The sequence below is a fragment of the Pseudophryne corroboree genome, chromosome 9 (assembly GCF_028390025.1).
Source record: "Pseudophryne corroboree isolate aPseCor3 chromosome 9, aPseCor3.hap2, whole genome shotgun sequence".
Lineage (NCBI taxonomy): Eukaryota > Metazoa > Chordata > Amphibia > Anura > Myobatrachidae > Pseudophryne > Pseudophryne corroboree.
The window spans coordinates 31478858-31490283 of record NC_086452.1 but is presented as its reverse complement, the minus strand read 5'-3'; the positions used below and the strand labels follow the sequence as shown (position 1 = coordinate 31490283).

Here is an 11426-nt window from a genome sequence, read left to right as displayed (position 1 = left end):
TCGGTATCACCTGCCTAGAGAAATGGAACCTAGATGGTATTTGGTACCGGGGACACAGTACCTCAATCAAGTCTGTAGTTGCCTGTGAATTAACGGTGGATAACGGAAACACGTTTCTCACCGCCCAGGCTGCCAAGGCCTGAGTTATCCGCTTTGCAGCAGGATGACTGCTGTGATATTTCATCTTCCTCGCAAAGGATTGTTGGACAGTCAATTGCTTACTGGAAGTAGTACAAGTGGTCTTCCGACTTCCCCTCTGGGATGACGATCGACTCCCAGCAGCAACAACAGCAGCGCCAGCAGCAGGAGGCGTTACACTCAAGGATGCATCGGAGGAATCCCAGGCAGGAGAGGACTCGTCAGACTTGACAGTGACATGGCCTGCAGGACTATTGGCTTTCCTGTGTAAGGAGGAAATTGACACTGAGGGAGTTGGTGGTGTGGTTTGCAGGAGCTTGGTCACAAGAGGAAAGGATTTAGTGGTCAGTGGACTGCTTCCGCTGTCATCCAAAGTTTTTGAACTCGTCACTGACTTATGATGAATGCGCTGCAGGTGACGTATAAGGGAGGATGTTCCGAGGTGGTTAACGTCCTTACCCCTACTTATTACAGCTTGACAAAGGCAACACACGGCTTGACACCTGTTGTCCGCATTTGTGTTAAAATAATTCCACACCGAAGAGGTGATTTTTTTTGTAATTTGACCAGGCATGTCAATGGCCATATTCATCCCACGGACAACAGGTGTCTCCCCGGGTGCCTGACTTAAACAAACCACCTCACCATCAGAATCCTCCTTGTCAATTTCCTCCTCAGCGCCAGCAACACCCATATCCTCATCCTGGTGTACTTCAACAGTGACATCTTCAATTTGACTATCAGGAACTGGACTGCGGGTGCTCCTTCCAGCACTTGCAGGGGGCGTGCAAATGGTGGAAGGCGCCACCTCTTCCCGTCCAGTGTTGGGAAGGTCAGGCATCGTACCCGACACAATTGGACTCTCCTTGGGGATTTGTGATTTAGAAGAACGCACAGTTCTTTGCTGTGCTTTTGCCAGTTTAAGTCTTTTCATTTTTCTAGCGAGAGGATGAGTGCTTCCATCCTCATGTGAAGCTGACCCACTAGCCATGAACATAGGCCAGGGCCTCAGCCGTTCTTTGCCACTCCGTGTTGTAAATGGCATATTGGCAAGTTTACGCTTCTCCTCAGACGCTTTTAATTTTGATTTTTGGGTAATTTTACTGAACTTTTGTGTTTTGGATTTTACATGCTCTCTACCATGACATTGGGCATCGGCCTTGGCAGACGATGTTGATGGCATTTCATCATCTCGGCCATGACTAGTGGCAGCAGCTTCAGCACGAGGTGGAAGTGGATCTTGATCTTTCCCTATTTTACCTTCCACATTTTTGTTCTCCATTTTTTAATGTGTGGAATTATATGCCAGTATCAATAGCAATGGCCTACTACTATATATACTGCGCACAACTGAAATGCACCTCAGGTATGGATGGATAGTATACTTGACGACACAGAGGTAGGTAGAGTAGTGGCCTACTGTACTGTACTGCTATATATTATATACTGGTGGTCAGCAAACTGTGCAAAACTGAAATGCACCACAGGTATGGATGGATAGTATACTTGACGACACAGAGGTAGGTAGAGCAGTGGCCTTCTGTACCGTACTGCTATATATTATATACTGGTGGTCAGCAAACTGTGCAAAACTGAAATGCACCACAGGTATGGATGGATAGTATACTTGACGACACAGAGGTAGGGTAGAGCAGTGGCCTTCTGTACCGTACTCCTATATATTATATATTGGTGGTCAGCAAAATTATGCACTGTACTCCTACTATATACTACAATGCAGCACAGATATGGAGCGTTTTTCAGGCAGAGAACGTATAATACTGGTGGTCACTGGTCAGCAAAACTCTGCACTGTACTCCTCCTATATAATACTGCTGGTCCCCAGTCCCCACAATAAAGCAGTGTGAGCACAGATATATGCAGCACACTGAGCACAGATATGGAGCGTTTTTCAGGCAGAGAACGTATAATACTGGTGGTCACTGGTAAGCAAAACTCTGCACTGTACTCCTCCTATATAATACTGCTGGTCCCCAGTCCCCACAATAAAGCAGTGTGAGCACAGATATATGCAGCACACTGAGCACAGATATGGAACGTTTTGCAGGCAGAGAACGTATAATACTGGTGGTCACTGGTCAGCAAAACTCTGCACTGTACTCCTCCTATATAATACTGCTGGTCCCCAGTCCCCACAATAAAGCAGTGTGAGCACAGATATATGCAGCACACTGAGCACAGATATGGAGCGTTTTTCAGGCAGACAACGTATAATACTGGTGGTCACTGGTCAGCAAAACTCTGCACTGTACTCCTCCTATATAATACAGCTGCTCCCCAGTCCCCACAATAAAGCAGTGTGAGCACAGATATTTGCAGCACACTGAGCACAGATATGGAGCGTTTTTCAGGCAGAGAACGTATAATACTGGTGGTCACTGGTCAGCAAAACTCTGCACTGTACTCCTCCTATATAATACAGCTGCTCCCCAGTCCCCACAATAAAGCAGTGTGAGCACAGATATATGCAGCACACTGAGCACAGATATGGAGCGTTTTTCAGGCAGACAACGTATAATACTGGTGGTCACTGGTCAGCAAACTCTGCACTGTACTCCTCCTATATAATACTGCTGGTCCCCAGAATAAAGATATTTGCACTGCAGCATACCTGAAACAAAGTGAGAGGACGCCAGCCACGTCCTCTCACTACCATTTCCAATGCACGAGTGAAAAATGGCGGCGACGCGCGGCTTTATATAGAATCCGAATCTCGCGAGAATCCGACAGCGGGATGATGACGTTTGGGCGCTCTCGGGTTAACCGAGCAAGGCGGGAGGATCCGAGTCTGCCTCGGACCCGTGTAAAAAGGGTGAAGTTCGAGGGGGTTCGGATTCCGAGGAACCGAACCCGCTCATCACTAGCGGGAACCTAACACGTGTAGAGCTGCGGTTGCAAGATTGATTACAGTCTAGGGTGCTTTCTGTATTTGGGTGTGAATGTTCATCTTATGTTCATGGGAGTATTCAATGGCAGCTTTGATTTCTTTCTCCTGTCACAGACAGGATATATCCAAAAACCCCTGATATAGGTGGTCATTCCGAGTTGTTCGCTCGCTAGCAGTTTTTAGCAGCCATGCAAACGCTATGCCGCCGCTCACTGGGAGTGTATTTTAGCATAGCAGAAGTGCGAACGAAAGGATCGCAGAGCGGCTACAAAAAACTTTTGTGCAGTTTCAGAGTAGCTCAAAACCTACTCAGCGCTTGCGATCACTTCAGACCATTCAGTTCCTATTTTGACGTCACAAACACGCCCTGCGTTCGCCCAGCCACGCCTGCATTTTTGCTGGCATGCCTGCGTTTTTTCGAACACTCCCTGAAAACGGTCAGTTGACACCCAGAAACGCCCACTTCATGTCAATTACTCTGCGGCCAGCAGTGCGACTGAAAAGCTTCGCTAGACCCTGTGTGAAACTACATCATTCGTTGTAATAGTACGCCGCGCGTGTGCATTGCGTCGCATACGCATGTGCAGAAATGCCATTTTTTAGCCTCATCGCTGCACAGCGAACGAATGCAGCTAGCGATCAACTCGGAATGACCACCATAGTTGGGTCATGGTGTTTGTGTCTATAGTTAAATTAGATTGTAAATTTCCCTGAAACATGTACTGGAGTATAATTCTTGGTGGGTTGGGTACGAAATTGCCTAACCTTATCCCCAACCACTTACTTACCTCTGGGATGTGTCGGGTCCTTGACTGCCGGTATTTTGACTGGATCCCCTCTTAGTTCGTACAGCACTATAGAATATGTGGCCATCATAACTAACTAAAAGGTAATAATAGTAGTTTTAATACCAAACAGCGAGAAACAGCCAGTAGTGTTGGACAATAATATTGAGTAGGGGATGAATTACCGTAAGACCCTGCAGAAAGAAGCCCAGGAGATGTCAGACCACACGATCAAATTACACCTGACCACATTCAGTGATTACTGTGAACACGCTTTCCACCATCCCTATACTATGCCACATCCATTTGCCGACCTTTACCACTGATGCAATTTCAATCCTTCTAATTTAATTGTTCATATTGCCTTTCATAGGTAAAATAATTAATGCAAGTGGCTGCGTCACTAAGGCGCCATGCCCACCGCATGACATTGGGGAGAGTTTTACAGCATTGATTGCACACGATGGCGGTCAGATAACACAACGGTCTGGAGAGCTGGATCAGGCATTTAAGGCTCCCAGAGGACACTGAGCAGCTGAGAGTTATGCCTCTGTCAGCTTGTTTGTAAGACCCATTAGCAGTTAGTAAATAATATGGCCAAGAGTCAGAGATTACAATGTATGAAGCACGTTAAACACGCGCATCAGGTATCACAAGCCGTAATTCAATTATCCAACACAATAGAGATATATAGACTCTATGTGCATGAAATAGTAAGATTGTGTGTAGTGTATTATGTGTTAAACAAATAAACTTTTACAGTGTAATTTGCGCTCCTGTCCGCATGCATACATTGGCAGAGGCTAGCGATTCTTTTTACCGGCGGGAATATAAAACACCCGCAGAAACGTAGAAGTGACTGGCGTCTGATCTTACATTTAAAAACTAAATTGCACACGACTTGTCTGCCTAGTACAGACCCCCTTCCTCTGCGGGGGGTAGTTCATTAGGTCGACATGAGTTAGGTCGACATACATTGGATCGACCACGTTTGGTTGACATGCATTAGGTCGACACGATCACTAGGTCGACATGGCCATTAGGTCGACATGAGTTTTTTTCACTTTTTTTGGTGTCATTTTCTTCAAAAAGCGACGGGGAACCCCAATTAGTGCACCGTGTCCCCTCGCTCGGCTACCACTGCGCTTGGCACAGGTTACCGTTCCCAATTGTAGTCCACGTGGATCGTTATGTACGAGAAAGGTCAAAAAATGAAACAAATTGTGAAAAACTCATGTCGACTTTCCCCCATGTCGACCTAATGACCATGTCGACCTAGTGATCATGTTAACCTAATGCATGTCGACCCAATATATGTCGACCTAACTCATGTCGACCTAACGACCGCCATCCTCTCTGCGGATGACCCTTGAATACTCATAGCCGGTTACATCTGGTACATGATGCTGACGGGATCTGGTCTTTAGGTCGACAGCACTTATGTCGACAGTCATTAGGTCGACCATTATTGGTTGACATGCATTATGTCGACATCTTCAACAGGTGGACCTGGTCACTAGGTCGACTTGCCAAAGGTCGACACATGAAAATGTCGACATGAATTTAAAAAAATGTAAAAAAAAATTCATACTTTACGATCCACGTGGACTGCGATTGGGAATAGTAACCTGTGCCGAACGCAGCGGTAGCTACTTGGGGTTCCCAGTCACTTTATGAAGAAAATGACCCCCAAAAAATATAAAAAAACTCATGTCGACCTTTTTCCATGTCGACATATTCCATGTCAACCTAATGACCGTGTCGACCTATTTCAAGTGTCAACCTAGTCACTGTCGACCAATAGTGGTTGACCTAATGACTGTCGACCTAGTTACTGTCAACCCTGCGATCCACACCCATGCTGACAGTCTATAAAGGAGTCATAGGGTGGAATTCAATTGGTGCCAAACTGATTTACCAGGCCGAATCCGTGCATCACCCACTGCACTCTACTGCGGCGGGCTCTCACTCAAAAGCGTTCGCTGCCTCATTATGCTAATAGGGGTGCGGATTGGCTGGGGCGAAGGGTGCGAGTCCTGTTGCTGGTGTTGAAACACCACGGTATCGGCAACTCACCTCCTTCGCCGGCCCTGAATCCTCCTTTCTCATGAAAGAAAAGAGAATTTTTACCTACAAGAGTAGGGTCTTCTGGTATATCCAAATTTCTACGGTAGGGCAGATACCGGTTATTGGCGCAAGCAGAACAAATGCCAGAGTAATCTATTTAATTGTTCTCTTTATTCAGCGGGGAAAGAAGATGGATGAGATGCAATGGCGTCAGTAAGAGAACGCCGTGCCATTTTTATGAAGGAAACAGACTGTGCTGCTCGCTGTTACCACGGCAACCGAGTGGTATAACACACAAAACAAGCAGATTGGGAAGTACTGTAATCTCTAGTATATCTGGAATGTTCTGGTATTTCGCAGCTCCTTTTTATTATTATTATTATTAACTAACTCTTTCTGATGAATATTGGGCGTTTAAAGGCTTTCAAAGAAATTTTCTGTGCTAAAAGAAAATAAAGCAAAATGATTTGGTGCTGTTTGCCAAGCACAGAACAGAGGGCCTAATTCAGACCTGATCGCTAGGCTGCGTTTTCGCACAGTGGGCAATCAGGTCCAAACTGCGCGTGCGTATGCACCGCAATGCGCAGGCGCATCACACGAGTACAAAGCGGATGGGTTTGTGCGACGGGTTTGTTCGCACGGGCGTTCGCAAGGAGATTGACAGGAAGAAGGTGTTCGTGGGTGTCAAATGACCGTTTTCTGGGAGTGTCTGGAAAAACGCAGATGCGTCCAAGCATTTGCAGGGAGGGTTCCTGACGTCAATTCCGGTCCCGGACAGGCTGAAGTGATCGCAGCGGCTGAGTAAGTTCTGGGCTGTGCAGAGACTGCACAAAATCTGTGTGTACAGCTCTGCTACACATGCGTTCACATACTTGCACAGCGAAAATACACTCCCCCTGTAGGCGGCGACTATCTGATCGCAGCAGTGCAATAATCGCCTGCTAGCGATCAGGTCTGAATTAGGCCCAGAGATTTACAAGTAGGAACCAAGCATCTTCTGTATTTTAACTTTTTTTTCTTTCTTTCACCCATATTACACCCAATCAGCATTCTATTGCCCATATTTATCAGCCTTGGAGAGGGATGAATAGCACGGTGATAAAGTACCAACCAATCAGCTCCTAACTGTCATTTTTTTTCAAACGGAGGGCTAGATGCATTATTACATAAGATGGAGAGAGAGAAAATACCAGCCAATCAGCTCCAGACTGCCATGTCACAGGCTGTGCTTGAAAAATGACAGTTAGGAGCTGGTTGGCTGGTAGTTTATCACTACCAGTTTATCACTCTCCATGCGATGATGCATCTAGCCCGGAGTCTTGTGATTTACAGGCAGATCGGGGGAATGGCCTTAAATATTGACTCAGATTTATCAAGCCTACGAGAGTGATAAATAGCATGGTGATAAAGAACCAACCAACCAGCTCCTAACTGCCATGCTACTGATTACATAGGATTTACCGGCGAACGGAATGCCGGAGGTCAATATACCGACAGCGGCATTCCCGCCCGCCAGAATGTCGGCAGCGGGGCGAGCGCTAAGAGTCCTCTTGCAGTCTCGCTGCGCTCGCAACACAATCTATTCCCACTCTATGGGTTTCGTGGACACCCACGAGTGGGAATAGCCCTGGTGCTCCTGGATTCCGGCTGTCGGCATTGTCGGCTGTTGGGATTTCGGCGCCGGTATCCTGAACACCAGGATCCCGACAGCCGGGATTTTAACTGCAACCCTTACAGGTTGTGTTTGAAAAATGACAGTTAGGAGCAGAGCCGGCCCTAACCAATATGATGCCCTAGGCAAGATTTTGGCTGGTGCCTGTGATGTTAGTGTATTAGAATGCTTAATATTTGTAGACACTCCCTTACTAACATGTGTAAGCCTGAATCTTCAGTGATGGTCCCTGGGACCAGGGGGATGCTGGGAAGTGGGTGGTCCAGTGTGCCTGGAGTTGGTGATGGAATAAACAGCACAGCAGTGAACTCACATGTCTCTGTGTCCTGATGACTGGATTTACAAACATATGAACAAAACATGGTGTCAGAAGATGTGTAACTTGGACTGCTAGTGCTCTCAGAGTGTGAAAGAATCCTGCAGAAGTCTGTAAGGCTGTGATACTCAGTGTCGGCCAGCCTGCTGTGTGCTCCTATCTTCAAACAGTGAGTAACCATGGATAAAATAGCTCCTCCAACCGGCATGCTGATGTCTGGTAACTTGTCTGAAAACTGGAAAAGATTTAAGCAAAGGTTTAATATATATCTTGCTGCATGTGGAGCTGATTCAGAGGCTGACAAAACGAAGGCATCCATTTTCCTCCATGTGATAGGAGAGGATGTGCTGGACATTTATAATAGTTTTCAGTTTGCTGAGGGGCAGAATATGGTGCTATCTTCTATAATGCAAAAGTTTGAAGATTACTTTGTGCCAAGGAAAAATGTGACATATGAAAGATATAAGTTTTTCACATGTGATCAGAAGTCTGGAGATGGATTTGATCAGTATGTTACAGAGCTGCAATCACTCAGTAAAACCTGTGAGTTTGGTGATTTAAAGGATTCACTGATTAGAGATCGTATTGTCTGTGGAATACCTGATAATGGACTCAGAGAGAGACTGCTGAGAGAGCAAGACCTAACACTAGACAAGGCAGTGACTATGTGTAGATCTGCAGAAATAACTATATTTCAAGCCAAAACGTTACACAAGGAAGTTGATGCTAATGTCCATGTAGTGCAGAAAACAGAGCCATGCAAACCTCCATTCTCAAGAATTAAGCAGTCTAAGCCACAGTCTAATAAGGAAATGTGTAGTAGATGTGGAAATGCTCACAATCCTAAAATGTGCCCTGCTTATGGTAAAACCTGCATGAAATGTGGTAGACTTAATCACTTTGCCAAATGCTGTAAAATTAAAAGTAAAACAACCAAAGTGCATGCTGTTAAACAAACAGATGAATTCTTTGTGTATTGCATTGAACTTTGCAGTGCAGATAAGAAAGAATGGATTGTCCCTTTAACTGTGAACGAGATTGTCATTCCCTTTAAGCTTGATACTGGCGTGCAGGTGAATTTAATATCATTTCAAGACTATAAGACTTTTAGAGTAAAACCTAAAATTCATCCAGCCAAAGTGAAAGTTACAGGGTACACTGGGGAGGAAATTCCTGTGAAAGGTACATGCTTAGTGACACTGAAATATAAGGGACAACAGTTTAAAACATCTCTACTGATTGTGGATAAAAATGTGCAACCGATTCTAGGATTAAGTTCCTGTGAGAAACTAAGCTTGCTAAAGAAAGTTTTTATGGTGACATCACAAGTAGAAGATGACTGCAAATTGATGTTTACAGAATACAGAGACTTGTTTGAAGGTCTCAGTTGTTTGAATGGAGAGCATAAAATAAATATAGACACACGCAAGTTTCTTCAGTGATACACCCCTGTAGAAAAGTGCCGTTTGCGCTGAGAGAAAAACTGAAACGAGTTAAATCGCATGGAAGCCTTGGGTGTGATACAGAAAGTTGATGAGCCTACTGAATGGGTAAGCTCCTTAGTAATTGTTGAAAAGAAAAATGGACAACTCAGAATATGTCTAGACCCCAGAGATTTAAACAAAGCTATTAAACGAGAACATTTCAAACTTCCAACCAGAGATGAAATCATGTCGCAATTTGTGGGAGCAAAATGGTTCAGTAAATTGGACGCATCTTCAGGATTCTGGCAAATGAAGCTAGATGAGACCAGCTCAAAGCTTTGTACATTTAATACACCAGAAGGTCGATACAGATTTCTTTGACTACCATATGGAATTTTGTCTGCTCCAGAAGTATATCACAAAAAGATACACATGATTTTTAAACATATTCCAGGTGTTGAAACAATGATGGATGACATTATTGTCTGGGGATCTACAAAGGAAGAACATGATTCTAGATTGAGACAAGTAATGGAACTTGTCAAGAAAGTGAATCTAAAGCTAAACAAGGACAAATGTGAATTTGGTGTGAATACACTTACCTTTATGGGCGACGTGGTCTTGGATCAAGGTGTAAAACCAGACCCAAGGAAAATATGAGCCATAGTGAACATGGAACGTCCTAACAACAAAGACGACGTCAGAAGATTCATAGGAATGATTACTTACTTAGGAAAGTTTATTTCTCAACTCTCTGAAGAAACAGCCTCTCTTAGATGGTTGTTGGACAAAGATAACGAGTGAATGTGTTCACATGAACAAGAAGAAAGTTGCCAAAACTTGAAACAGATCATTACAGAGCAACCAGTGCTAAAATTCTTTGATCCTGCGAAAAGAATAAGAATTTCAGCGGATTCTTCGCAATTTGGCCTAGGCTCAGTGCTGTTACAAGAACATGAGGATACATGGCAACCAGTAATCTATGCATCAAGAGCACTGACAAGTGCTGAAACAAGGTATGCTCAGATAGAAAAAGAACTTCTAGCGATCACATATGCATGTGAGCGATTTCATCAGTTTGTGTATGGTCAAACATTTACAGTGGAAACTGACCACAAGCCATTGGTAGCTATCATGACTAAATCATTGCATGACTGTCCCATGAGAATTCAACGAATGCTTATCAGACTACAGAAATATGATGTACACTTGCTGTACTGTCCCGGTAAATACATGTACATTGCTGACACACTTTCTCGTGCTGTGGACAAAAGTGAAGGTTCCAAAAGTCTGATGGATGAAGAGATAGAAGCCTATGTTAATTTGATCGTAGCTTCTCTACCAGTGTCTCTTGCAAGACAAGAACAGATTAGGAAAGAAACTGAGGTGACACAATAAAAGTGTTGAAAGATATCATTCTGAAAGGTTGGCCAGCAGAAAAACATGTGTGCCCGCTGTCTATTATTTAAATTTAATTTAATTTAATTTAATTTAAATATTATTTAAATTTATGATAGATAGTGTTATATCGAAAAAGGGGTAAATTTTAATTTAATTTAATTAATTAATTAATTAATTTAATTTAATTTAATTTAAATATTATTTAAATTTATGATAGATAGTGTTATATCGAAAAAGGGGTAAATTTTGGAAAAACCCTAACTACCTTTTATTTTATATTATATTTTACAGTTACCAACTCACCTTCTATTTTTTCCAATTCTCCACTATCACCCATACATCAGGTAAGTAATCATCAATCCTTAGATGCCGTTTAGTATAAGTAATATTAGATATGGTTTAATTGTTGATACATAACGGTGGCAACATTCGTATTACATTAAAACATACTATTAATAGCTGTACCTTACATAGATATTATCAGTGTGTACAATTCAAAAAAAAAAAACTGAAACACTTACTATACTGAATATTTCTTTCTTACTCAACCTTATAATAGTACTACATTAAATCATATTACATCTACGTTACACATAACCGTTGCTATAGCAGTCCTGATCAAACCTTCAGATGAATTACAGTCAATATCCTAATCCTGAAAATTTATATATATGCATATATATATTTTTAGCTGTCCTTTCTCCACCAAGTTAGA

At 43.4% G+C, this 11426-nt stretch overlaps 1 long non-coding RNA gene across 3 annotated transcripts in view; it reads left to right on the top strand.

Moving 5' to 3' along the window:
- Positions 1-10976: 10976 nt before the first annotated feature.
- LOC134956645 (uncharacterized) overlaps positions 10977-11426 on the top strand; it is a 77542-nt gene continuing 77092 nt past the window's right edge. For all 3 annotated transcript variants that reach the window (XR_010186051.1, XR_010186053.1, XR_010186052.1), the window contains exon 1: positions 10977-11055. This is a non-coding gene — a long non-coding RNA (uncharacterized LOC134956645). The remainder of the gene's footprint in view (positions 11056-11426) is intronic.